Source organism: Phacochoerus africanus, chromosome 14 (genome assembly GCF_016906955.1).
Source record: "Phacochoerus africanus isolate WHEZ1 chromosome 14, ROS_Pafr_v1, whole genome shotgun sequence".
Lineage (NCBI taxonomy): Eukaryota > Metazoa > Chordata > Mammalia > Artiodactyla > Suidae > Phacochoerus > Phacochoerus africanus.
Window position 1 is genome coordinate 8386694 of NC_062557.1, and position 25144 is coordinate 8411837.

The 25144-nt window shown below is 52.1% G+C and overlaps 2 long non-coding RNA genes across 4 annotated transcripts in view; one reads left to right on the forward strand and one right to left on the reverse strand.

Annotated features, from left to right (window-relative positions):
- The window catches only part of LOC125114213 (uncharacterized), a 203519-nt gene that overhangs the window by 146669 nt on the left and 31706 nt on the right, over window positions 1-25144 (forward strand). For 2 of the 3 annotated variants that reach the window (XR_007131738.1, XR_007131736.1), the window contains exons 3-4: window positions 10566-12518; window positions 13986-14145. This is a non-coding gene — a long non-coding RNA (uncharacterized LOC125114213). The remainder of the gene's footprint in view (window positions 1-10565; window positions 12519-13985; window positions 14146-25144) is intronic. The other variant, XR_007131737.1, reaches the window with a different exon arrangement.
- On the reverse strand, window positions 14561-15501 carry LOC125114214 (uncharacterized). The gene is made up of 2 exons (XR_007131739.1): window positions 15279-15501; window positions 14561-15047 (listed from the first exon to the last, which is right to left on the reverse strand). It is a non-coding gene; the product is annotated as an uncharacterized LOC125114214 (long non-coding RNA).

Here is a 25144-nt window from a genome sequence, read left to right on the forward strand (position 1 = left end):
CTGTTACCGTGACCGTGACCATTTTCTTACAGTAAATTCCTCCAAGTGGAAAAGGGCGACATTAGGTTATGTGCAATGTTTGGTGACCGTCATCAGCGTTAAGTAGCTTCAAGTGGCGTCTTTTTGCTACTGTCCCTTTAAGACCTCTTCTTCACTCTCCTAGGAGTCAGATCAGTGGATTGGGGGCAGGGAGTGGGGGGCTGTAGGTTGAAATCCCCGTTACAGGAACCATTTAAAGTTAGCCTCGAGAAAGCTGGGGGGCTAATGAGATAATTCCCATTGGGAGAGGAAGGAAGTGAATGTGGCTTGTCATCCCTTCTGTCTCTAATTTATATGATTCACTGAAACCTCCCCTTCTCCCTCCCCCCGCCTCCCCCCCCTCCTTCGGCTGCCCCTTTGAATTCTGGTTCCACTGTCCACCCTTGTTCTGCCAGCCAGGGCTCTGGTTTCCAGCAAGTCCCAGCACGCTGGGGACCTGGGAAGGTTGCCTTCCGCCCAGACGAGGCAGTCGGGCTCTGTTCCTGGCAGCCCTGCCAGCGACTCTGTTCTGCGCCTCTTTCTTTTCCCAGAGCCTCACCCGACTGCCCTCCCCTCCCCCTCCCCCCTGCCCCCTGCCCAGCCAACTGGGAAGGGGACTGGTGTCTCTGGACCAAAGAAAAGAGAAAGCTTTCACCGGAACACAGGCAGGCTCCAGGGGACCTCGAGGCCGTGGCTGCCAAGATCTTGTGTGTCCCCCGGCCCCCAACCTCCCTGGACTTTCACAAAGACACACACACACACACACACACACACACACACACACACACATACACACGGGGCTGGAGGGTGGGGAGAGAAGGCAGAAAGAGAACAAGAGGGAGCTCGTTCTCTTCCTGTTTTGCTCCACTGCCTCCACTGCTGGTCAAAGCTCTCGCTACAAACATGAAAATCCACTTTGGGTCTTCAGTGTGAAGGAACCCATGGTTCAGGGTGTTTGAAATTCATGTCAAACCCTGGAAACACGTCTGGGGGCTGCAGAGAGGGAGACCCGGTCCCATGGCTGGCGCCTTGCTTTCAGAGTGGCCCATCTCCTTCACTGGACCTGCTGGGGACCGTTCTAGCCACCCCTTCCCCGTACCCAGGAAGGGTCCCTGGCACGGAGGGAGAGGGAGGCGTGGCTCTGTCTTGCCCCTGGTTGAAGTCTTTCTTCCTCTCATCCTCCCCAAGGGAGGCCATATGGTGGAGTATTCCGAGTCAGGGCCAAGGGCCAGAGCCGAGCTGGCCCTGGGGACAGCCCAGCGGCCCTGATGTGCCGTGTGGGTGGCCTGTCCTGTGAACTGGCGGCCTGACCTCCCAGCACCTCCGAGAGCCCAGCTGCAGTCTTGGGTAATAGCCTGGCCCCGCCGTGACCGCAGGGTGCTGAGACCCAGCTTCCCTGTCACCTTGGCACCCTGCAGCACCAGGGGCTGGCTGGGCTGTGCGGAGCTGGGCAGACCGGAGTCCCAGAGGCACCCTTCAGTAAGGCCATACCAGCTGAAGGCAGAGGGCGTCTGTGCATCTCACCCTTAAATCGTGGCAAAGCTAGTGTTCCCATTCTTCTCGGCACAGATGGGAGTCAAGGGCGTAGCCCCTGTTCTCTCATTGGCGTTGTTCATGGTGGGGCTCCCTCAGGAACGGCCAGTATCACCTGCCCGGGACTCCTGGCTTCATCATCTTCTCCCTGCACGTGCAGTTCTCAGACTTTTTAGGGGCAGTTGAGGGAACATGGAGGAGGTTGAGGTAAGGCTTAAATTAAATGCTAGAAGCAACTTTATTGATTAAAAAAAATCAATTGATTTCCTGTTGTGGTGCAGCAGAAACAAATCTGACTAGGATCCGTGAGGTTTTGGGGTCGATTCCTGGCCTTACTCAGTGGGTTAAGGATCCGGTGTTGCTGTGAGCTGTGGTGTAGGTCGCAGACACGGCTTGGATCTGGCTTTGCTGCCTGGATTCTTTTTTTTTTTTTTTTTTGGTCTTTTTAGGGCATCACCTGCAGTATATGGAATTTCCCAGACTAGGGGTCACGTGGAAGCTGCAGCTGCCAGCCTACACCACAGCCACGGCAAGGTGGGATCTGAGCTGAATTTGTGACCTATACCACGGCTTGTGGCAACGCTGGATCCTTAACCCACTGAGTGAGACCAGGGATCGAACCCCTGTCCTCATGGATAGCAGTCATGTTCATTACCACTGAGCCGCAGTGGGAACTCCCGGGTGCTTCACCAGAGACAGCACTGGAGGAAAGTACGGTAATAATGACAGATTGTGTTCAGAGAGCCATCGCAACCCTGCACTGGCAGAGATAAGACTTTTTTTTTTTTCTTTAAAGTTTTCTTGACGTTTATTGGATTTACAAGGTTGTGGTCATTTCTGCTGTACAACCAAGTGATGCAGTTATCCGTGTACACACATCCGTTCTCTTTCAGAGTCTTTTCCCATAGAGGAGGTATGACTATTATTCCTGTTTTATAGACGGGGCTAAAGAGAATTGGGGTCCCTTGCCCGGGCCCCGGGACTGGATCCTTGATCTGACTCCATATTATTCAACTAAGGCGCCTCCAGCGAGAGGTGCTTCCTGAGGTTTTCCCACTGTTAGGATTGAGTGTCCAGACCCCATCCATGTCCCTCCCACACTTGTGAGATTAACAGCCTGTGTTGCGAGTGATTCACTTGTTCATTCGTTCGTTGGTTCATGCCTCTCTTCAGGGCAGGACACGAAGCCTGGTACTCTGAACTCAAAGAAGAAAAATGTGGCAGCACCCCTCCAGCTGCCAGCCCTGCCCGGGGCCCAGGAAACTGCCAGCACTTGCGGTCCTGAAGTGCCCGTGCCCCTTCTCTCGGTGCCGATGGGCAGTGCTTCTTGCTGTTCCCAATCCAGACAGCTCAGAGGTCCCTCCGTGTCCTCACTGCAGGCCGATCGCTGGCCCTCGAACCTCAGGGTAGACGGCAGAGTCCAGTGGGGGACTTCGGGGACCAAGTGTGGGGACCTGTCACTTTACGCCTCTTGAGGAAAGAGTCTAGGAAGTGTCCGCCTTGCTGGAACCTCCTCCCATTTGTTATTCACAGAGCAGAGAGGAACTCTGGCATGGCCCCCCAGTAGGCATCTCTCTGTCCCTTGACCCCCACTATGGCAGCAGGGCTGGGACATTCCCAGGCCCAGTTCCCCCATTTGCTGGTGCCATCAGAAGAAGGAGATGAGAAGGGCCTTGTGCGTGGCCCTGAGGGACACACTGCAGGACAAGCAGAGGATGGAGGGAGGCTGGGACCAGGGTCTCTATTATCTTCAAGTCCGTCTTTAGGAACAGTCCTCTACGGATAAACAAGGGATCCAGGCCGGCTGGTTCGGAAGGGGCTTTGATCCACCTAGAAGTTAATGCTTTTCAGTGGGGAACCACAAAGCAGCCCCACCCAGGTCCCCGGAGATAACAGGCCGGGCAATCACCCACCACCGGCCTCTTGATAATGTCGGGTTTTATTGAGGTCTAGTTTTCACCCAATGGGAACACATCCGGCGAGCATCAAAGGCAGCTGGCGTCACCTTGTGCAAAGAATCCTGGGCCCTCAGGTGTGTGCGTATTGGGAAGGGCGTGTGCATGGCTATGTGTGCACAAGGCTGCCCGTTGGCAATTACTCTGCTAGAGATCAGAGGCCACCAGCCCCAGAGGGGCCTTGGCAAGTCGTCAACTCCATGCCTTTGTTCTGGCTGGTCCCGCTGCTAAGATGTCCCTGCAGAAGATGCTTTGACATCTTACGTGTAAAAGCCCCTCTAGGTTGTCCTGTCCTTGACTCTGTGTTACAAACGCAGTTGGTATAAGAATTTTAAGGAGTTCCCATTGTGGCTCAGCAGGTTGACAATCTGGCTGGTATCCATGACGATGCGGGTTCCATCCCTGGCCTCGCTCAGTGGGTTAAGGATCTGGGGTTGCCATGAGCTGTGGTGTAGGTTGAGGATGTGGCTCAGATCCCACGTTGCAGTGGCTGTGGTACAGACTGGCAGCTGCAGTTCCAAGTTGACCCCTAGCCCAGGAACGTCCATGTGCTGCAGGTGCAGCCTTAAAAAAAATAAATAAAAAAATGTGGCTGTTCAGAGAGGACATTTATCATTTGGGACTCGCAGACTTGCTCCTTTGTTGTCTTCTGGAGGGTTTTGCACTTACATGGATCAAACCCCAGGGACGTAAATCTCACCAGTAAGAGTAGAAGACACGGGGTGTGGGGGATGGTGGAAGAATAAATGGGGCATATGAGGTCACATCTTTGCTGGGGCAGAGTTGACAGAGGCGGCGGTTGAGTGTGGTCCTAGGGTGGGGAGGGGCATCCTTCCCACCTGTCCTCAGGCGGCGCCTCTTGGCGGCCTCGTATTTCATCCGGGCAGTCAGGGTGCTAGACATCATGCATTGGCCTCCGGAGACGGGAGCAGAGAAACACCACCACACAGACAGAACATCTGGAAGCTTTCTTCTCCGACACATTTGCAAGAGTTAGGACATTTGCACACAAGTTTATGGGCTGGAGGGGACCGGGGGATTTTAGTTCAGAGCGAGATACATTCTGACTCTGCGAGGAAGGGCAGTAACGCAGGAAAGGAAGGTGAGAGCCTTGGGAATGGCCAATGCCAGCTGCAAAGTCTTAGTTCATTGCACAGGAACCTGTTAAAAGTCTCAGGGGACAGAAGGGGCACCTGGACGCCTTGGCTCTTGGATAGCACTGGTACAGGGCAACCGGATTTCTCCTTCTTTGCTCCAGTCAGGTGTATCGAGTGGCCTGCAAGAACAGAAAGCAGACCCCTGACCCCCACCCCAGCAGGGAAGGGACCATGCTGGGCCGCTCCATCCCACTGAGCCTTCGCCTCTTAGAGACTCACAGGGCATTCGCTGCTCCTGTACAGACGCACACCTGTGCCTCACCTTTGCATCCAGGCTGGTCAGGTGGGGCTGACATGGGTACCAGCCAGAGAGGCCACTTCATCCTGGGCCTGAGTGTCTCTCACGCCCTTTCTTCTGTCTTCCTCTCCTCCGGCCCTCTACCTGCTCTTTCTCTCCCCTCTTCACCCCCTTTCCAGCCTCTTCTTTCCCCCACCCTTCCTCCTCCTTTTCTCTGCCTCCCCCCTCCCTCCCCCAGTGACATCCTAGACTTCATGATTTGGGCCAAAGGAAAGAAGGAAACACTTGGCTCAGCATTTCGGCAGGGCAGCCCCCCCCCCCACGGGGGGGCACGGGGGAGGGCAGTGAGGGAGTTGGGGCGGGGGGTGGGGTGGGGGATAATGAAGGCAAAAGACAGTCCCCGCTGCAGAGAGAATTTACACATGACTTCATCCTTCTTTCCAAGGAGCCAGAGCATCAACCTGTTCCCTCTCCCTCTTTCTTTGTGGCTGGTTTCTCTTTGGATTCTCTTCCCCCCACTCGGGGAACCCCCAGCCAAGCTTATTTTCAGGGCCTCATTCACTGTCTGGGAAGTTTCTCCTTGCTCAGAGTCCATCCTTGTGGGAGGATTCTGGTTTCAGTGCCTGGGGAGTTTACCAATTGGATGGAGAATCTAGGTTCCCCACTTCTTCCTGGGCCCCCTCACAGCATCACTGTCTTTATTGAGACAGTTCTTTTTGTGGAGTGAGCTCATGTTTACAGCATCTCGTGGGAGCTGGCTCATTGTGTGCTGGGTTTATTAGGGGAGGAAGCTGAGGCTTTGTGTGGTTATTCATGGGAGACACTGAAAGGTGTTCACCCTGTTCTGATGGGAAATGAGGTGACACAGCCACCAGGAATTCCACCCCATCCAGTCACCCCAGCTGGCAGCTGGGATGTGCATTCCCAAGTTAACCCGGGGCGTGCTTTCTTAGGGTCTCGGTCTAGGTGCATCTTGCATCCTGGCCGTTTTTAGGATTCAGGTGTGTTGCTCCTGCTCCAGCTCTGAGCAGGCCCTTTGCATCGGGCAGCGGTTCTCAGCCCTGGCCCCAGGTTGGTATCACCTGGAGCGCTTTAACGGCAGCCTCGTCCCGCCCTCATGGATTCTGACCTAACCAGGCCGGGGCAGGCCCTAGGCATCGGAATTTTGAAAACCTTCCAGGTGATTCTAACGTGCAGCCAAAGTCAAGAAGAGGGAATGACTTGGCCACCGGGTTTCTCAACGGGGAGAGATTTTGCTGCCCCTGCCCTGAACCCAGACATATGCCAGTGTCTGAGATGTCTTTGATGGTCACAAGGAGAGGGGTACTCCTGGCATCTGGTGGGTGGAGGCCGGGGCTGCTGCTGGACCTCTTAGAATGCATAGAACAGCCCCTTCCTCCCCAAGCAAGAACTATCCAGCCCCAAATGTTGCTCGTGACATTGGGAATTGGGAAAAACGTGCTTTGGAATGGTGGTCTCACATGCGACTCTGCATCAGAATCTCCCGGAGCACTTGTTAAAACACAGAGTGCTGGGCTCCACCCGCAGAGATCTTGTTTCGGCAAGTCTGGGGCGAGGCCTGGGAACTTGCATTTCTGACAGTTTCCCAGGTGTTTCTGAAACTGTCGGTCAAGGGCTACACACCGAGGACCACTGCTCTAGAATAACTCTGAATCCTTTTTTCTTAGGTCCGTGGTATAGTGTCTCCATTGCAATGGCCAGAGAACTCTGAAATAACAGTGACTTCATAACTAAGACCGAAGCGCATTCTCTTACATAACGGAAATCCAGAGAAAGGCCATCCAAAGCTTGCATGGCAGTTCTGGAGTCATCAGGGATCTAGGCTTCCGTCTTCATTAGATTCTTAGTGCGTGGCTCTCATTTTCATTGGAGCCCCTCATAGTCCAAGATGGCTGCTAGGCACCAGCCATCATGTCTTCATGGGAGCAGAAGGTAGTAAAGGCAGGTAGGTAACTCTCGGGCTCCTTCAAACACCTTTTGAACAGCCACCCAGAAGGCCCACAACACTTTTGCTTCCATCTCTTGAGCCAGATCTTAATCACATGGCTCGAACTAGCTGCCAAGACTATGAGAAACAGAGTCTTTTTCGTTTGGGCCACAGTGTGCCAGCCAAAAATCAGAGTTAGATTACTAAGTCTGGGGGGGCGGGGAAGGGAGGATAGATGTTGGGAAGGGCACTTAACAGCTTCTGCCCATGTATGCATGCCTAATCCTTCCTAAGAGGTATCATTTATTTGGCGTCTGCTCTGCGCCATGTGCTTTTCAGGCAGTATCTCATTTAATCCCCAAAGCTTTGCAAGGCGGATAATAATATTATCTGTTTTGCAGATGACAAAATGGAGGCTTTCAGAGATGAAGCCCTGGGGACAGTCACAAACAGTGTCCTTTGAGAGCCCACTTCAAAGCCTGGGCTTCCTCTTGCCCACTTGCTCGAAGAGACCCGATCTTTTCCTTCCAAGCCTGTAGGCTGTCTGGGAGACCTCTCCAAGCCAGCCACATCCCGCTTTGGCCCAGGCCCGTTCCGTTGTTACAGACTCTCCACTATGATGCCCTCTTCCCTAAGCCTGTGGGGAGCCAGACAAGGTACGCCCTGATTGACAGGCTTAGTTTCCTATGCTGCCGTAAAATCACCACGGACTTAGTGGCTTAAAACAACACACATTTGTTCTCGTAGCCTCTTACGTTAGCCACTTTCACTGGGCTCAAGTCAAGGTATCTGTAGGGCTGTTTCCTTCCAGAAGCTCTAGGGAAGAGTGTCCTGGCCTTTTCTAGCGTCTGGAGACCACCTGTGTCCTTGAATCGCTGGCCTCAGCCTCTTGCTTCCATTATCACATCTCCTGCTCCTCCTCTCCATCAGACCTTCCTCTGCCTCCCTTTTAGAAGGATACTTGCAATTACATTTGGTCCCCACCCCCCAACCTCCCCAATAATCCAGGATAACCGCTGCATTGCAGGATCCTTATTCACACTCGCCCCGTCTCTTTTGTTATAGAAGGTAACATTTGCAGGTTGCTGGGATGATTAGGACAGGAGTATATTTGGGGCTCATATTCAGTCTATCCCAGGGACCCTCTTGCTGCTGTTCTTCCTTTCCTGGTCCCCAGTTTGTTTGTTTGTTTTCCATGGATTGTTCCAAATGTAGACTATACATACATTTTATTTCCATCCCGGGAGTTTTCAAAGAGGCCAGAGACAGGGTCTGAAGGGTAAGGCCTGGTGGTGGAGGCTTGTCTAACCAGCTCCTAGTGGCCATAGCAACAGACAGGGAAACATTCTAGTGGGAAGAGATTGGGGGAAGGGGATCCGGCCTTAGAGGTGGGAGAGGGTCTTAACCTGGGAATGCGGGGGGTGGGGAGCATGGACAGTGGACCTGGCAGTCCCCCAGCCAGCTTCCTGAACCCTCCAGGCTGTGTTTCTAAGTGATCTTTCAAATCTGTAGGTGCCTGCTAATCCCTGTGCCTCTATTGCCTTTCTCTAGGCGAATAGAGGCGTGTCTTTGGCCAAATACAAAGGCTACACCTAGAGGAGTTTGATGGGGGGAGGGAGAGAGTGTTAGGCTGATCCTAACCTCCCTCTCCTCCTCTGCCTGCACGCCCTCATTTCCACTCTTCTTCCCAGCCCCCTTGCCTGGGTCTGCCGGGCTGGGATGAGTCTGGGGGTGGGGGGTGCTGGAGGGGTGTTTTGCTTTTTATTTTATTTTGCGCAGGCCTCCCAACATTCCCCTCTGTGTTTAATGTCCCACTGCCAAGTGCATGCGGTTGCCGGGCGACAAGAAGGAAGTCCCTGTGTGATTCACCCGGCTGCTGCTGCCAATTAATTTGCTAGCTGCGTGCGTCTCCCTGGGGAAAGGGCTTCTCCTGGATTTCTTTGGGGCAGCTCAGAGGGCTGCTGGCCAGGAGGGGAAAGGGAAAGCGAGAAAGTTTACCCGAACTTTGAGGTGGTTGGGGGCGATTCCGGATCCAATTGAAAGAGAATGACCAGCCTCGCGGGCGCCCTCTTGGCCACCAATCAGAGAGCCGCCTGCAGCGCCGAGGTGCCTCTGCTGAAGCTCATTGGCTGACTTCTCGGGGGCGTTGCCTCCTACACGCACACCCCCTTCTTGCATCTTCTCCTGCAGACCAATGTCTTGAACAGTCTTCTCCCTTCGCAGTCTCCCCCAGGCCTTTTAGGGTGCCGTCCCCCCATCTTTGACAACCAACACCCTTCTGTCTGGTTTCACAACAGCTGCACACATCCCTTACCAGAGGTTTAGCCAAAGCCCACAGGAAGGAGAGCACCCTCGCACCAGGCTGAGCCAAGACCCTCCAAGATCTGTAGAGGGAAAAAAGGGGCCTCTCTCGGCCCGACCTTCCCCAGAGCCTCAGCGCCTTTCCCTCAGATGGTGCTGTCCTTCTGGCCTTTGTGCGTGAACGCTGTGGCCTCTCTTCCATGGCCTCCAAAGTGGGGTTGCCTGTCTGGTTTCACTCAGATCTGCACTCGCAGCACCTAACCCAGTGTGGTCCTTGCCAGTGCCTGGATGTGTAGTCGTCCACGTTTTTCCTTGTGGGTTGACGTTGATTGCCAGAGTCAGAGAGCCAATGAGCAGCCTTGTTACAAGGCCCGGGTTATCTCTGTCTGTGGATGGGTGGCCTGCTTGCATTACTGGAGCAATTTTTAAATGGGGATGTCCCCTGAGGCATTTAGTGGGACTAAACATATCTGTCACTCAGGAAATGTGTGTGTGTTGGGGGGGTGTCTGGGGTGGTGGGAAGCCAGGAAGGCATGACGAGTCCCAGTCCATCTTCATTTATTTGAAATCAGCATGAGGGAAGGAGAAATGTGTCTGATCCTATTCCTCTCCGGGACCCCTGTCCACTCTGGGTGATCTCCCACGTAGCTGTTAAGGGCCTCCCCAAAGCAGAGACGTTCCAGCCAAAGTGAGCGTTAGAATTAGGGACCAGGAAGGAGTTCCCTTCGTGGTTAACGAACTAGGATCCATGAGGACACAGGTTTGATCTCTGGCCTCTCTCAGTGGGTTAAGGATCTCGTGTTGCCATGAGCTGTGGTGTAGGTCACAGACGGGGCTCGGAGCTGGCATTGCTGTGGCTGTGGCGTAGGCTGGGAGCTGCAGCTCTGATTGGACCCCTAGCCTGGGAATCTCCATATGCCGCTGGTGCGACCCTTAAAAAAAAAAAAAAAAAAAAAGGATGTTCTCAGTTCTTGTACTGAGAACATCGGCAGCCTCTGTGCCTCGATTTGCTCTTCTGTTAACCTGGGTGGCCTGACACCTCCATGCTCCTGACCTGGTATCTCAGGGACATAATGGTGACGTGCTGAAAAACAGAAGTTTCCACTTCCTCTGGGTTGGCTGTATTCAGTGGTATTTTTTTTTTTTTTAATCCACTCTGGGTGTATTGGTAAAATTTGTGTAGAGGGTTCCTGGTGATGATTCAGTGTCCTGGGAGTTCCTTGAATGGTATAAATAGGCCTTTTTTTTTTCTGCCTTAACTAAGTAAAATACTGCTTTTAGAAGCCGTGTATGTTCTGTTCAGTAGCTGGAACGTGATGGACTAAAGACGGTAAGGCGCTGCTGTTGTCGAAAGACAGCTGTTGAAAGGACAGAAGCCAGAACCTCACTCTTAACGATGTTTTTTTGGTCCACAGGCCTGGAAGGAAGGACCCATAAAGGGCTGTTCTTCTTCGCCCACGCTTCCCACCAGGAACTTCTGTGGAGCCAGAGTTTGCCGCCAGGACCCCCACAGGACCTGGGTGAAACAGGACCATCTCTTAAGAGGCAAGAGCTCTTGATTTGATTGAGGATTCTTATTTTGGAGAATAAAGCAACTTCCAGATTTGAGAAGACCTACAGTTGAAGAAGACACCATTGTCCCGGATCCCTTGTTCTTCCTTCGCGTGGGAACTGTTTCTTGGCGGGTGCCTGGTCTTAAGACTCCCCGACACTGGCCCCGGGGAAGCCAAGGACTTTCTGCCACACCCTTCCTCGCCCCCCACCTCCCACGTCCGCCGTGCCTTTGGACTCGGCAATTCTTCTTGTTTGCTCCATTATCTTCCAGCCGGATACAGAGTGAATAGTTAACTACCCGCAGGTCAATGGGGTCTTAATTTTTGTTCCTGCTCCCTCTACAGAGGCCAGTGTCTGTGTGTTGCTACGCAAGCGGCCTTGGAATTGCATCCCTTCTCATTGATTTGGGATCTGGCCCCCGCAGGTTCCAGAGCAATGCGGGTCCAGGCAGAAATTCTTCAGGCTCTCAGGATGTTGGAGGGGGCGCTGGCTGCGAGCTGGACCATGAAGGCTGGTGTTCCCCACATTCAGCTTTCTTGGGTTCGGATCATAAGCAGGTGTAGATCTGGAGAAGCAGAAAATGAACGCATTTTCTACTGACACCGATGCACGGTCAGCGGTGAAGACCTTCTCCCAGCTGGCATGTGGGTTCTGTGTCCAAACGTGGCGCTTCATGGCAGAGTATCCAGCCACCAGAGTTGGTGTGTCTTGAGGACTCGAATTCTTGAGTGTGTGCTGGTGACACAGCCTTCTGACAGTCGATGGGGCCTCACAAAACACAAGTCCTGCCTTTTCCTTTTCACTCTGTGGCCATGATACATACGGCTAAAAACATTTCCTAGAGATCAGTCATGGTTCAGTCGTGTCCAAAACGCAGAGCCAAAGATGCATTTTCTCTTTTCACAGCAAATGGATGACTTGCCTTCGGAAAAAGAATGAAAGCCAGACATTCTATATCTTTCCCGTGTTGTAGATGATGCATTTGGATGACCACTTTGTGACTTTGGTGTCTCAGAAGGGAAGCAGTGGGGTCCTTGGCATTTCAGATTCACCACAAAACAGATGAGGAGAACTTCTGGCGGATGGTTTGTGCTTTTGAAATGGGAGGCTTGTTTGTGGGCTTTTACTTTCCTTCCTTGACCTGCAGACACCTCGTTGCATTAGATTCCTTTGGGTTTTAAGAAGCAGAGACTTGCTGATACTGCTCCGTACGTGCTGGTTTGTTTCGAGTTGCCATGGCCGTAAAGTAGAAAGGAAGCAGCCTGCCGAGGCGCTCTCCACCTAGGCCTGCCCAAGAAGCCCAAGTCATTCCAGATAGCCAGGGATAGCAGAACCGAACCACCCTGGCCATCTTGATCTTCTGTTTGCACCAGCATCCACTGTTCCCAGGATCCTGCCATGGTGATGAGCTGAGGGTGACTCAGTTGGCCCAGGACTGAGGGGTTTCCTGGGATGCAGGACTTTTTAGTGCTAAACCGAGGACAGTCCTAAGCAAACAGGAACAACCAGTCACCCTACTGGGTGACTCGAGGACCCTGCCTCTCTTCTGCTTTCCCTGCTGTGACTGGCTGATGCTCCTGATGGGTCTGGCCAGTCGCCATTCAAAACTCTTGTGTCTGGCAACTTCATTGGCCACTGGGCTACCTATAGATGGGTGCCCTTGGACCCAGCGCCAACCCATCTTGACCAAATTTGTTGTTTCCAGGGTCATAGGGTTGCATAATCTAGAATAAAAGCCTGGCTGTAAACAACCAGCTGAGACCACTTCCTTCAGAAGACTGCTGTGGACAGATGGCCCTGGGCAGGCATTCAAGGTATCAGGGGTTCCTATCTGATACAACCCAACTTATAAAGATGGTATTAACCTTTTCTATTAAGAACCAAACAGTTCATTATGAAACAGAAACGAATATAGCCACTGGCAACAAGGGGAAAGAGACTGCAGAGTGTGTGTGTGTGTGTGTGTGTTTACCATACAAGTTCACACTGTATAAAATAAGGAGACAAGAAGAAAAGTCTCCATCTGAGCTCGACAGAAAACTAAGACCTAAAAATCCTTGGGATGCTGATGTCTGGAGTTCAAAGGCGTGAGCTACAGGACTTCCTGAAATTTCTTTGAACTCTAGGACCCCTTCACACTCTCAGGGGCATGTAAATTTGGCCTACGTGTGTACTTTCTGTTTAAGTCTCCTAGAGAACTTTTGAAGTCAACTCAGATAGCATTGAATAGGACCTCCCAGCTCCCCAGTACCGTTCCAGACACTTGACTTTATCTGGGATAAGGGAGCGGAACTTGGTGGTAGGAGCCCGGGGTAGAGGAGGAGAAGGTTGTGCCAGCCCCCATTTGGGGTGTTCCTGACAGGTAAGAACCACCTGAAGGCAAATTACAGGTTCTTTTCGGGATAGCTAAAGCCAGGCTTTCAGGATGGCATGCCATCCTGACGTTGTTGCTTCTTGTCGGAGGGGGATCAAGTCTTCATCTTTTCTGTTAAAAGGCAGGCCTGAGCATCTGGAGTCCTGGAACATGAGCCTTCAGCTAATCATGTTCATCTTACATGATGTGGCCACCGGGGAATCTTCACCTGCTAAGATAGAGATGAGCAGGCAAACATCTAGAAACTACCCTCTCATTACACATGCGTGGAGACCAAGACCCAACATGGTGCGTCTGGGTCTTCACCCCGGTTCCGACTTTCCCTGCCTTCATGGCCATTGAAGGAAGGCTAGCCAGCTCCCGGGTGCCACTTTTCTTTTTCAAAAGGTGGACTCATTTCAGATGTTACCTTCGTCTGTATCCCACAGATATCCCTTGGTTCCAGCAGAAGTCCCACGATTGTGCCAAAAGCAACAACTTTCTCTTTTTCTCTCTTTTCTTCTCATCCATATAGAATCCCAGAATCCCAAGAGCCTGATGGAGTCTAAAAGCATCCCTCTTATCCCCGATCTACCTCTGACTAATGCAGGAATTCCCTTTCCAACATTGGATGAGGGATGGTCCAGCCCTGGGGGAGGCAGCCTTTCCTGGCAGAGTAGCGGAAGAGAACTGTGAGAGAAGGTTGGATGATATTCAACCTGGTGGGGAAGCAGAATTTTAAAGAGCAACTCACAGGCTGCCAAGTGTTCATGAATGTCGATTTCTCCATCAGATATTGAGCCAAATGCATCTTATTTCTGGGCCCAGGTGCATGTCTTATGCTGATAAAAAAAAAAAAAAAAACACAGAGTGGGGAGACCAGGAGACTTGAGTGTCTCAGAAAGCCCCTCTTCTTGGTTCCTTCCAGGTAAAATGAGTGAGTCAGGCCACACGCTTCCCAAAGCCTCTGCCAGTGCTGCCATCCACAGGGCTGCCATATTGGATGCAGTTCATGACAAAGGATTTGCTACTTTTTGTTCTCTCTGGCTCTCCTCCTGCCTTCCCCTCAGCTTGCTCCAAGATCATGTGTAAGTCACTCAAGCCTTTTCTCTGCGTCTCAGTTTTCTCATCCATAAAATGGGGGAGGGAAGGGGCAGTGGTTGGATTCCTTGGTCCTCCGGGGTCCCTCCCATGTATCAAGCTCTAAGCCTTGCCTGACCCAGCCGATGTCTGACAAGTAGCTCTTTCTCCCTTTGCCTTCAGCTGCACAAGCCAAAGACAGGGCTGTCTCGGGAAGTCCATTACCAAAGAATACTTCAAAGCTGTTTGCACTTGTTGTCAGCTGCCCTGAACAAGAGTTTGTCGAGGGAAAAGGCAAATAGACACACAGACGGATGACAGGAGGGGGATGGGGGGACTGCTATTTGCCTGGGGTGACTGGAAGGGGGAAAAAAAAAACCTGCCTGCCATTTTGACCAATAAATAAAAACGGGGAGCTCTGCATGGCTAAAACTGCAGGGGATTTATTAGTTTGCTTAGCGAAAGGCAAATATTAAGTCTTAAGTTGACCGGTCCCGGGACCCGCCTTTGGCTTTTGTATGCTGTCCGGCGCCGATCGCCGTCTACTCCAGGTTATCAGGTGCTGCCGAAGGTTGATTTTTTAAAATTGTTTTCCATCTCCTTCTCCTTTCCTTCCTCCTTTGCCTGCCGCCTCCCCCCCAACCCCACCCCCGACGCCCACCTTTGATGGTACCTCAGGCCTGCGTTTTGGAGAAGTGGGGAGCGCAGAATAGGCAAGGCTCTTGCTTCGTGCACCTGCCTGTACTGGGGGCGGGGGGGCTCTGGCCGCCGTGGGGGCTACCCAAGACCGTGGTGCTGTGGCTCAGGGCAGTGGGTGTCCTCCATCCTCTGCCCAAGCTCTTCAAAAGTTAGGTCCCAGGCTGTCTGGCGAAGCTCTGGCCTCTCACTAAAGTCAGCATTGTCAGGGCCACTGGAAAAAAAGATACAGATGCCCTGTGTCTACGCTGGTTCGCAGTGACAGATGATTTCAGCCCGATGCGCTGAAAGACAAGCTGACAGGGCAGCGCTGGGAGTGCCGACCAGGCTTGTCGTTCTCCATGGAGGGAGATTTCCAGACCCCCAGAGGCTGGACCACCCCCCTGTCTACCCAGTTTCCAAGCATGTGCTGCAGTGAAACGAAGCTTGATGGCCCATTCCTTACCCTTTGCCTTGAACATCTCCAGGCTGCTCTAAAGCACTGCCACCCTGGGGTCCTCGGGTCTCCTGGTGCTGTCCCTGGGTGGATACCGTACCCCGCCTGGGCATGTTGTGCCACATCGAACTCCAGATGCCCTTTCTCCAGGCCACCCCGGTAACCATCCGTGGAGAAGGCGTCTTAACCAGCCTGCCCGGATGTAACAGTTCCCCACTGCTACTCATGCAGTCAAGGGTTGGGAATGTTCTGGAATTGCTTAATTAGGAGAGTTCCTTTCACACACCAGTGGTGATTTTTTATTGAACTCAGCATGATTTTTAATCCTCTGGCAGGTCTTCCTGGATGTGTTTGTGTTTTTAAAGATCGATGTTGAGCAGCCAGGCTCCTGAAATCCTGCTAACCCTTCAAGGCTCGTTTCAAATGCTCCCTTCTCTAGGAAGCCTTCCTGGGTTTCTTCGTCCGAGTTGTGACTTCTCCCTCTGCCATATACTCTCTCAAAGCACCTGGCATAGGATAGGTACCCCCAAAAGGTCAAGGTTGACTGCCTTGACCGTAGCATTTTTGTATGTCATTTACTGTGCTTATATGGAACTTATTTTAAAACTCCTTCTCCCAACACTTCTCTCTCTCTGTCTTTCTCTCTTTCTCTCTCTCTTTCATTAAAACAGGAACTGAGTCACTCCTTACACATTGAATTTATCCCTGAAATGCCCAATACTGTTCAGGATCACATGGCATGTACTGTGACTGACATTTAATCCTCAGAAAATGGAGTTCCCCTGGTGGCTCCACAAAAATCAATCTGTCTAACATCCATGAGGACGCAGGTTCGATCCCTGGACTCACTTAGTGGGTTAAGGATCCGGCATTGCCATGAGCTGTGGTGTAGGTCGCAGATGCAGCTCAGATCTGGCATAGCTGTGGCTGTGGTGTAGGCCGGCAGCTGCAGCTCCAATTTGACCCCTAGCCTGGGAACTTCCATATACTGCAAGTGCAGCCCTAAAAAGAAACACCAAAAAAGTTCTCAGAAAATGAAAATTTACAGGAATCAATGACTTCGATCAAGTCTTATATGTGAGTTTGGATTAAAAACCAAGGTCATTGGAGATTTGAAGTTCAGGGCTCTTAAATCATAGCGTGGTGGCTTTTACCCGGTAGACATAGAAGAAAAAGTTGGAGTTGATTTTCCTTACTAATGATCTGTTGCTCTGCGTACCATGAATCCCTGCCCACTATTAATCAAGAAGGTGTTTTCTCGGGAGCAGAGAAAACGTGCTTGTTCCTTGATGGGTGGGTCTCCCCACAGACACTCTTCTGGAAATAGCGTGTGTCTGGTTTTTGCCAGTTCTGTGAGAGCTAGGGTGATTTTTAAGGAGGGGAAGAAAAATTTAAACTCAAAAGTTTAGGTCAGAATCTCTCAAGAATTTCACAACGTCTCGCAGGGGGAAATAGAGCAGAAAAACACAACACATAGGAGATATCTTTTGCCCTGGAGTTCTTCCTTACAGGCTGGTTCCGCAAGAATGGCACACGTAAAACCATCAGTCCCATTTGCCACACAGACTCATGGTTAGGGCTACTGGAGACCCTGGGTAGGTAATGCTGCCAGCTCTTTGCCCTGACATGAATGTGTCCAGCAAGTCACAGAGACTTGGATAATGATAAGCAGATCCCCTACTTCGGTTGTGAGCGTCAGGGCTTCCACTTGGGGACAGAAGGCAAAGATGGAAGAGGTACTATTCCAGAACCAGCAGACCCAGGGAGGGAACAGCTTGTTCCCATTTGCTATCTGGTTAACCAACCGTTCCATGGGGAGGAGCATAGAAAGGGGGGAGAAGAGCAGAAATGTAGGCAGAAGTTTCACCTCGGGGGCAGGGGGGAAGGGAAGGACACAGAGACCACCCCCTCTTCTTCGTATGAACGGGGACAATTAGAATTTGGGCAGATTGGGGGGTCCTCTATGAGCTCTGGTCACCAGGACCAATTTCAGACCTTTAAGCGACGTTAAGACACTCAGCCAAGAAAAATCAAGGAGCTCAGGGAAGAGTCGCAGCCCAGTGTTTTTCAGGAAATAATACAGCCCCATGTCTTATTGCAGCTTGAAGGCTCTTTGAAAAGCTTCTCATTTGAATCTCCTAGCAACTCCGTGAGACAGTCTTAAGATCTCTTTGTTCTAGGTGAGGAAAGTAAGCCGCATTAGTCACCATAGGCTGCTGTAACAAAACAGCCCGAAATCTCCGTTGTTGTACATGGTGGGTCTTTCCCATTCATTCTCCAGGGGGGATGTGAGGCAGCAGTGGGAGAAGAATGATCTTTTTCAGGCAGGTATTCATGGCCTCGGGTTCCTATCTTAAGATAGCTGCCAACCTGGAGCCCTGACACCTCCAAGGAGGAACTCAGCCTCATCTTTAAACTGCTTTGTCAGGTGGTTGCAAGGTTGAAATGGATTCTTGCAGGTGCAGCACTTAGTCGCTGAGACACAGCCCTCAATAGATGCGGGCTTTTACCTCTGTGCTCTGACCTTGGAACTGTCTGGGCCTGTCTGCCATGCCTTTGGCGCACATGATCTGGGTGGAAAGAGATCTCAAATGCAAACTCCATCACTCTGTGTATGTTTCTCCGATGTGACACAGCATCCCTGAATCTCTCCGGCTTTGGGGAGCTCTTTTAGTTGTTCGGTTTGGTTGGTGGGCTCGAGTTGAGATGCCAGCCAAGAGCAGAGATGCTGCTGCCTAGATACTGGCCCTCAGAACAGCGATTCTCTTTCCCCGGGCGTCTCGGTCCCACGTCAGCCTCATCGGACTCTAATACCAGTCAAACTTTTTCTCGCAAAGGCCAAGTTCTTTCTAGAACCTGTCAATTGCCTCTGCTGACTAAGGAAGCCCCACAAAATACTCAATGAGACCTATGCATCGGGTTCTTAAACCCTTTCTGTTGCCTCCCTACCTGGGCATAGAAAAGAGCTGATCTCACAGGCCGGGCCACCTTCTCCCTGTTTCTGCGCCTAGATTTCAGATCGTACCCTCCTCCACTGCAGACCAACAAGCCCCTCTGGCAGACCCCCCGCTGGGCGGGGGTTTATGTCATGTGAGAGCTCAGTCGCCGGGGCTTCTGGCACCAGCTCCATCTGCTCTGTCTTCAGTTCTCCCAGCACCACTGGAGAATGGAAAGGCTGGTCTGTTTATAGGACGTGGGGCCAGAACAGCATTAAAAACTAAGGAGCAAATAAAATGTTGTAAACAAATTTCCTTTCCAGTAAGAAGTGCTTCTCTCCCGGCCCTCCGACAGGAACCATTTTTCTCCTGTGTTTGGATAAACGTTCATCCTGGGCAATTACCATTCTCAGGGAGGGGCTGCCTGTTTCCGCTGCCTATTTATTTTGATTTTGGCCATTCCTGCCCCTTCTGAGCATCACACATCTAATAGGAAAGAAACTGCTCCCTCTGGGCACACAAGGAGCAGCCCCCTCCGCTCTCCCCGCCCCCAACTCCCATTTTCCATCACCCCTCCCTGCTTCCCTGTCCAGACTCCCCATCAGGAAACTGTCTGCCAGGAGAGCCAGTAGTGTCAGTTAAGGGAGAAGGAAGGAGAGAAAGGCAGGGGAGATGGAGGTGAAGTGGAGGAGAGAAATGTTTCAAATAAAAGCTGGAACAGATACAAAGGGTTGTGTGTGGGTGACCATCTCTCTGGAAAAGTGCTTCGTCCTAAAGCCCCCTTGTGAGTTTCGGTGGGAGCAGAAAGCCACTGAGCTCAGGTTTCCTGACCCCAGCAGGTAGCTTATTGTAAAACAGTTCATCCAGAGGGGAAAAAAAATACCTTGTTTCAGCATTTTAAATTTTTTTTTTTTTTTTGGTGCTCTGAACCAGATTGTAAGAAAGGAGCTAGAGAGGAAAGCTTTCTTCCTAGCTCTGAGATACCTGTCACTGGAGACAAAAAAAAAAAAATACGGAACAGGTTGGAACAGTGATTATTCTGGTTTCCAAATGCGTTGGGTCAGGAAGGCGCCTATTGTCGTATTTTATTTTATTTGAAATTGTTTTTATTATACTTGATTTGCAATGTTCTGTCCATTTCTACTGTACAGCAAAGTGCCCCAGTCATATATATATGTATATATAATATTGATATATATATATATAAGAATATAATACATATACCCTTTTGCTCATCTTATGTTCTATCCTGTTCTGTCACAAGTGACTGGATAGTGTCCCTGGTGCTGCACTGCAGGACCTCACCCATTTGCATATTTTAAACTCCTCCCCCTTCCCCTCTGGCCTTTATTGGGATGGAGGAGCTGGCAGTGGTCAGCGTGGGTAACCCTCAGCTTCTGTTTAAGTTCACTTCCCTTTCCGCATCCCTCGCCTTATGCCTGGTTGGATGAACGGATGCTCTTGGAGATGCTGGATTCACAGAGGCCGTGAAGAGCAGTGTGGCGCTGACTCCCAGACAAGTCATGGAATGGCTCTGACTCTGGATTCCTTAAGATTGGGAGAGGCTGGGATGGAGGACTGGGTCTGTCACCCCCACCGCAGCTTCCCAAGGGGCCCCCAGCTGGCAAATGGCCTTCCTGAAGGCCATGGCTACACCCTTCTCCCAAAGACATCCCAGAGCTGTCATAGGGTCCCTAGATTTTACCTGGGTCAAGAGTTGGTGACATTGCGAGGCCCTTCCCCTTTTGGAATACGTGCACTTTCTCACAGCCCTGTCTTCCAAGGGCTGATGGGTATGAATCTTATTCTGGGGGGGAGGTGAGAATCTCATTCGAAAGACCTGATTGGGGAGTCGCCTTTGTGGCTCAGGGGTAACAACCCAACTGGTATCCATGAGGACTGGGGTTCAATCCCTGGCCTCACTCAGTGGGTTAAGGATCTGGTATTGCTGTGAACTGTGGTGTGGGTGGCAGACAAGGCTTAGATCAGGCGTTGCTGTGGCTTTGGCATAGGCCGGCAGCTACAGCTTCAATTCAACCCCTAGCCTGGGAACTTCCATATGCCTTGAGCGTGGCCCTAAAAATTGGGGGTAGGGGGAAGACCTGATCAGCATGGGAGTGATGCTGGATGCGGGTGTAAATGAGTGAACTACACAGAACTGGGTGCTTCGCTTGGATCCAAAAATATGCCTCTGGCCCTGTGCCTGTTGGGGTGAGCCTTGATAGACTTTTCCAGAACCGAGGAGGAGGAAGGTCTAAAGATTCACCCCAACCTTGTGCCCAGGTTCCCTTGAGAGCATACTAAAAATTAATATTCATCAGTCTGATGCTGTGAGAGAGGCTGTGTCCTTGTGGGTGGACCTGGTTTGGGGAATGCTGCGATTCAGGTGGGTCCATTCAAGCCGCCCGACCTCCCTCAGCAAATTAATGGTGACACTGATAGAGGGGGGCCTCTGGCTCCCGCCTGGAATAAGGTCCCCTGGTTGCCCGAAAGGTACCCGCAGGGAGTGGAGGCCAGAGAAGGAAAGCCCGGCCAGGGGGAGGGTTCCAGCTCAGGCAAAGTGCTACAGAAGCAAAATCCATTTGTGGCGGCTTCGTGCCTGCCGTCAGGGTTGGGCGCTCTGGGGTCAGGAATGCTTTGAGTGAGAGGCGCTGGGGGCGGGGGGGGGGGACCAGCCCTCCACGGGGGATGCTGGGCTCTCCAGGGAGGGAAGACCTCATCCGGGCTGCAGCCCATTCTCAGTTCCGCTCTATTTAGAACGCGAGCTTTTGTGTGTGTGTGTGTGTGTGGAAAGCAGATTGCTGAGGAGGAAAGCTCAGGCCCAGCGGAGAGAAGGCTGGTGCTGCTGTGGCTCCTAGAATCGGGGGTGGAGGGCGGGAGAGAGAAAGGCAGAGACTCAGAGCAGGAGGCCCCAGCCCAGTCACCTTCACCTCACCTCTCTCCATCTGTCCCTGTCCATCACCTCCCGCTCCAGCCCTGCAGCCCATCTCGGGGCAGAAAGCATCCGAAACTCTTTTGCCAAGTGAGATAGGCAAGCCACATTGTAAATACCAGAGTCCCTCTGACAGAAAGCCCCTGTGCACCAAATACCCGCTTCTGCGGTGTATGCTGCCGTGTAGACACAAGACACAGCTGGCCAGGCTGCCCCAGTGTGGAATGACCTAGGAGGTGATTCTCTTCTGGAAATATGGGCAGCCCGGACTAAAGGTAGTTCCCAGACATCACGGAGGGACAGCAGGGATGGCAGGTGTTGGACACTTGACTTCCAGGTCATGGCTAGTCCTCCCCTCCCCCACCAAAGGGACAGGTGTGTCAAATGCAGCCAATACTGTGGGCAGAGAGAGTGGTGGGTGGCCAGCCATGGGGTCTCTGCGTCTCGAAGAACCCTCACCCATCTCTTGCCCTCTACTCAGCCTTTGTCTAGGAAGAGAAACGTGATGTTTGAGGAGTGACACCCACCGCCCTGCTTCAACTCCCTTTGTGTGGCCCAAACTCAGCCTCTGTCCACCAGGGCCGAATAGAAACTCCAAGGCAGGGTTTGGGGTGAAGGAGAGAAAGATAGCGTTCACGGCTTTGCCAGGCACACGGGGCCACAGCAGGCTAATGCCTTAAAGACTGTGCCCACCATGGGAGAGATTGGGAGGTGACTTTATAGTCTGGGAGTGAAAAATAGGGCCTCAGATGAGGATCAGGGCGGATGCAAGCTTTCATTGTTCTCCAAAGCTGGCGATTCCTCTTTCCGGAATGAAGACTAACTACGTCATTAAGGTCTTCCACGTGTTGTGGGTTTGAGTTCTGCCGAAGAACTCAAAAGACATGGTTCTCTCTGGATTCCTGGAGGAGGAACCAGGACCCTACGGAAGGAAGGCTGCACTGTTGTCTCTTGAATGTTCCTCCCTAGAATGTCCCCTCCCTGCCTTGATTAGCAACTGTTTGAACCTGCTCTTTGGAACTCGGGAAGGTCAGGTCGTGGAGGCTGAAGCTTACTCCCTCAAAACAAGAAATGGAGGCCCCAGCATGGCTCGTGTGCCCAGGAGCCTCACAGGGCCCTGCTCGGTTTCGATTGGGCCCAGTGAGATGGGCGGCTCAGCCAAGTGGACCCCAACTGGCCTCCCAGATGTCCCTTCTCTGCAGAATTCTTCCTCGATGTGGGCCATAGTCCCTCCCCCTTCCCGGCCAAGGCAACTTTGAGACCAATGGCGACTGTTCTTCCAGAACTTTCAAACAGCAGAGCTCTGTACCTGCGTTGCTCACAGATCTTAAGGCCTTCGTAACCCACAGGATGCTGGGCGTGTGGGCCTGGAGGCCGGTGGGTGGCGTCCTGCTGAGGTCCTGGTGCCACGAAGCCATTGATGACCAGCACTTGGTCACATGCCTGAGATGCCACATTCCTTTCTAGCTGGCCAGCTCTCTGGCCCTTCTGAGCGCTGCCGGGAGCCCAGAGGTGACTTTTAAACTCAGCTGTGCCCCTGATCGGAAACCACTGGTTCCCAGCCAGGCTCAACATTGTCCCTTTACCCCTACCCCGGGGGCCATGTGCAATGTCTGGAGCTATTTCTGGTTGTCACAGCCAGAGGGGAGGGTACCACTGGCATCTCGGGAGTGGGTGGTGGCCAGGGATGCTGCTAAGCATCCGACAATGCACATACAGGACAGGCCCCCTGCCACAAAGAATTATCCAGCCCCACATGTCAGTAGTGTCAGGATGGAGAAACTGTGGGGTTTTTTTCAGCCTCTGCTGCCAGTTTGAACCAAGCTTGAACCCTAATCCCGCTCACCCTCTCCCCATGGCTTTATTTATCAAAGGGGGGCGGGAAATCTGTTACTTTTTCCAAGTGCATTTCCCCCTGTATCTTATCAAGAACCACCAAGTTCAGCACACCCTTGATTAGTCACTTCCATTAACAGTGTTTATTTTGGGGTTTGTGTTTATTTTTGAAACGTGGTCACCCCCCCCACACACACACGCACACTAGAGGTGCACGGCCAGCTTTTTAGCACCATCTTGTCCCCGCTTTCCTTCATTCCTCAACGCCCTGGGCCGACTTCAGAGGACGCCTCTGCTCCCTCGCTTCCTCCCCTGGGGGAGGATGGGGGAGGCCGCCACTCCTGGAGATTCATGTAAAAGCAGCGATTGGGCCATTGTCCTTTTTCCCTCTGATTTCTCAGATGCGCTTGAAAATCCTTTTCTTCGGTGACTCTGTGGACCAACCGACCGGTGACAGAGCCGGGGACTTTATTCCCAGCCGTCGGCATTCCGTGAAACCAAGGACACTCAGTGCTTTCGCCACTGAGTCAGAGGCAGGGAGATTTTTGACTCGTGGGTCCCCCCTTGCTTCTCCCCCGCACCCCTCTTCACTGCAGGCTGGTCTCCGGGCTCTCTTGAAGTGTTTCTGAGTCATAGAGAGCTGATCCCCGGTGCATCCTACCCACCCACCCAGCCACCCTCCCAAACGGCAGAGGGATTTCAGGGCTTACGGCTGAGTAACTGGGAGCTTACCTGGCATCTCTGCACAGCTTTGGGAGGGTGGCCTCTCTGACTGAGCACCACCCACCCTCCCTGCAGCTCAGCCAGCAGCCACAACCTCCCCAGAAGGTGACTTACAGAACCCTTCAGCCCCTCCCCTGTTTGGGGGGTAGAAGGAGGGTGTCGCACTGCTCATCTTGCACAGAAGCACTGGTGGGATATCTGCAGAGACCCAGCCCAAGGATGCTTCCAGGCAGGCAAGCTGCACTGGAGGCCCAGGGTACCGCCCCTTCCCGCCGCCATACTCTTTCCTGGGACATTTATTTGAATACCACCAGGGAGCTGGTTACTTTGGGGTATTTATTTGCTTAAACATGGGTGGTTCCTACAGAGGAGGGGGTTGGGTTTCAAGGTTGGAGGAGGGTTGCAAACAGAGGGTGGGTGGTCTGGACAAGCCGTGGAGGTCAGAGAACCCAGGCCTTTTAGGTTTGGAGGCGAAAATGCTGCATGACGGTGGCCTCCTTGCTGGCCCAGTCATCGTGATCTGTCGGACAGAGGGACCCGGGGTGTGCGCGTTCCGGAATGGAGACGGCCTTTTTATAGATGGTTAAGAGAGCATTTGGAAATCACTGGGCAATTATTCAGGGGGAACCACGCTTCTGAATTTATCCCGAGGGCTTTGATGACAATCTGAGAGCCCTGGGGAGGAGCAGAAGGGTGCAGGCTGGGCTGGTTCTAACTGCAGCTCCACCCCAGGGGTTCTGAAATACTCCTAAAGAGCTCGGGGCACTACCGGCCGGGGAGAACCTCTTTCCTAAAAGAGCTTGTCTTTGACCAGAATGAACTGTCCTGCCTTGGATCCTGGGGCCAGCCTCCTTTCCATGTTAAACTAGCAGAAAAACATCACTAGTATTTTGGAGTTCCTTTGGTGGCGCAGTGGTGAATGAATCCAACTAGGAGCCATGAGGTTGCAGGTTCGATCCCTGGCCTTGCTTAGTGGGTTAAGGATTTGGTGTTGCTGTGAGCTGTGGTCTAGTTTGCAGATGTGACTTGGATCCCGTGTTGCTGTGGCTCTGGCATAGGCTGGCAGCTACAGCTTCGATTAGACCCCTAGCCTGGGAACCTCCATATGCCACAGGAGCGGCCTAGAAATGGCAAAAAGACAAAAAAAAAAAAGAAAAGAAAAACATCACTAGTTTTTTAAGTTCACATTAGCCCTGACTAAAAAGCTGAGGTTTTTTTTTTTTTCTTCTTCTTTCATGTTTTGAAGTCCTATTGAAGTAGAGTTGATTCACAAGGTTGTGATATTTCTGCTGCACAGCACAGTGATTCAGTGATACCTGTACACACATCCATTCTCTTGCAGATTTTTTTCTCACATAGATCATCACAGAATACTGGGTAGCGTTCCCTGTGCTAAACAGCAAGGTCCCCATTGGCCAGTTATTCCATGTACCCCAGGGTGCAAACCC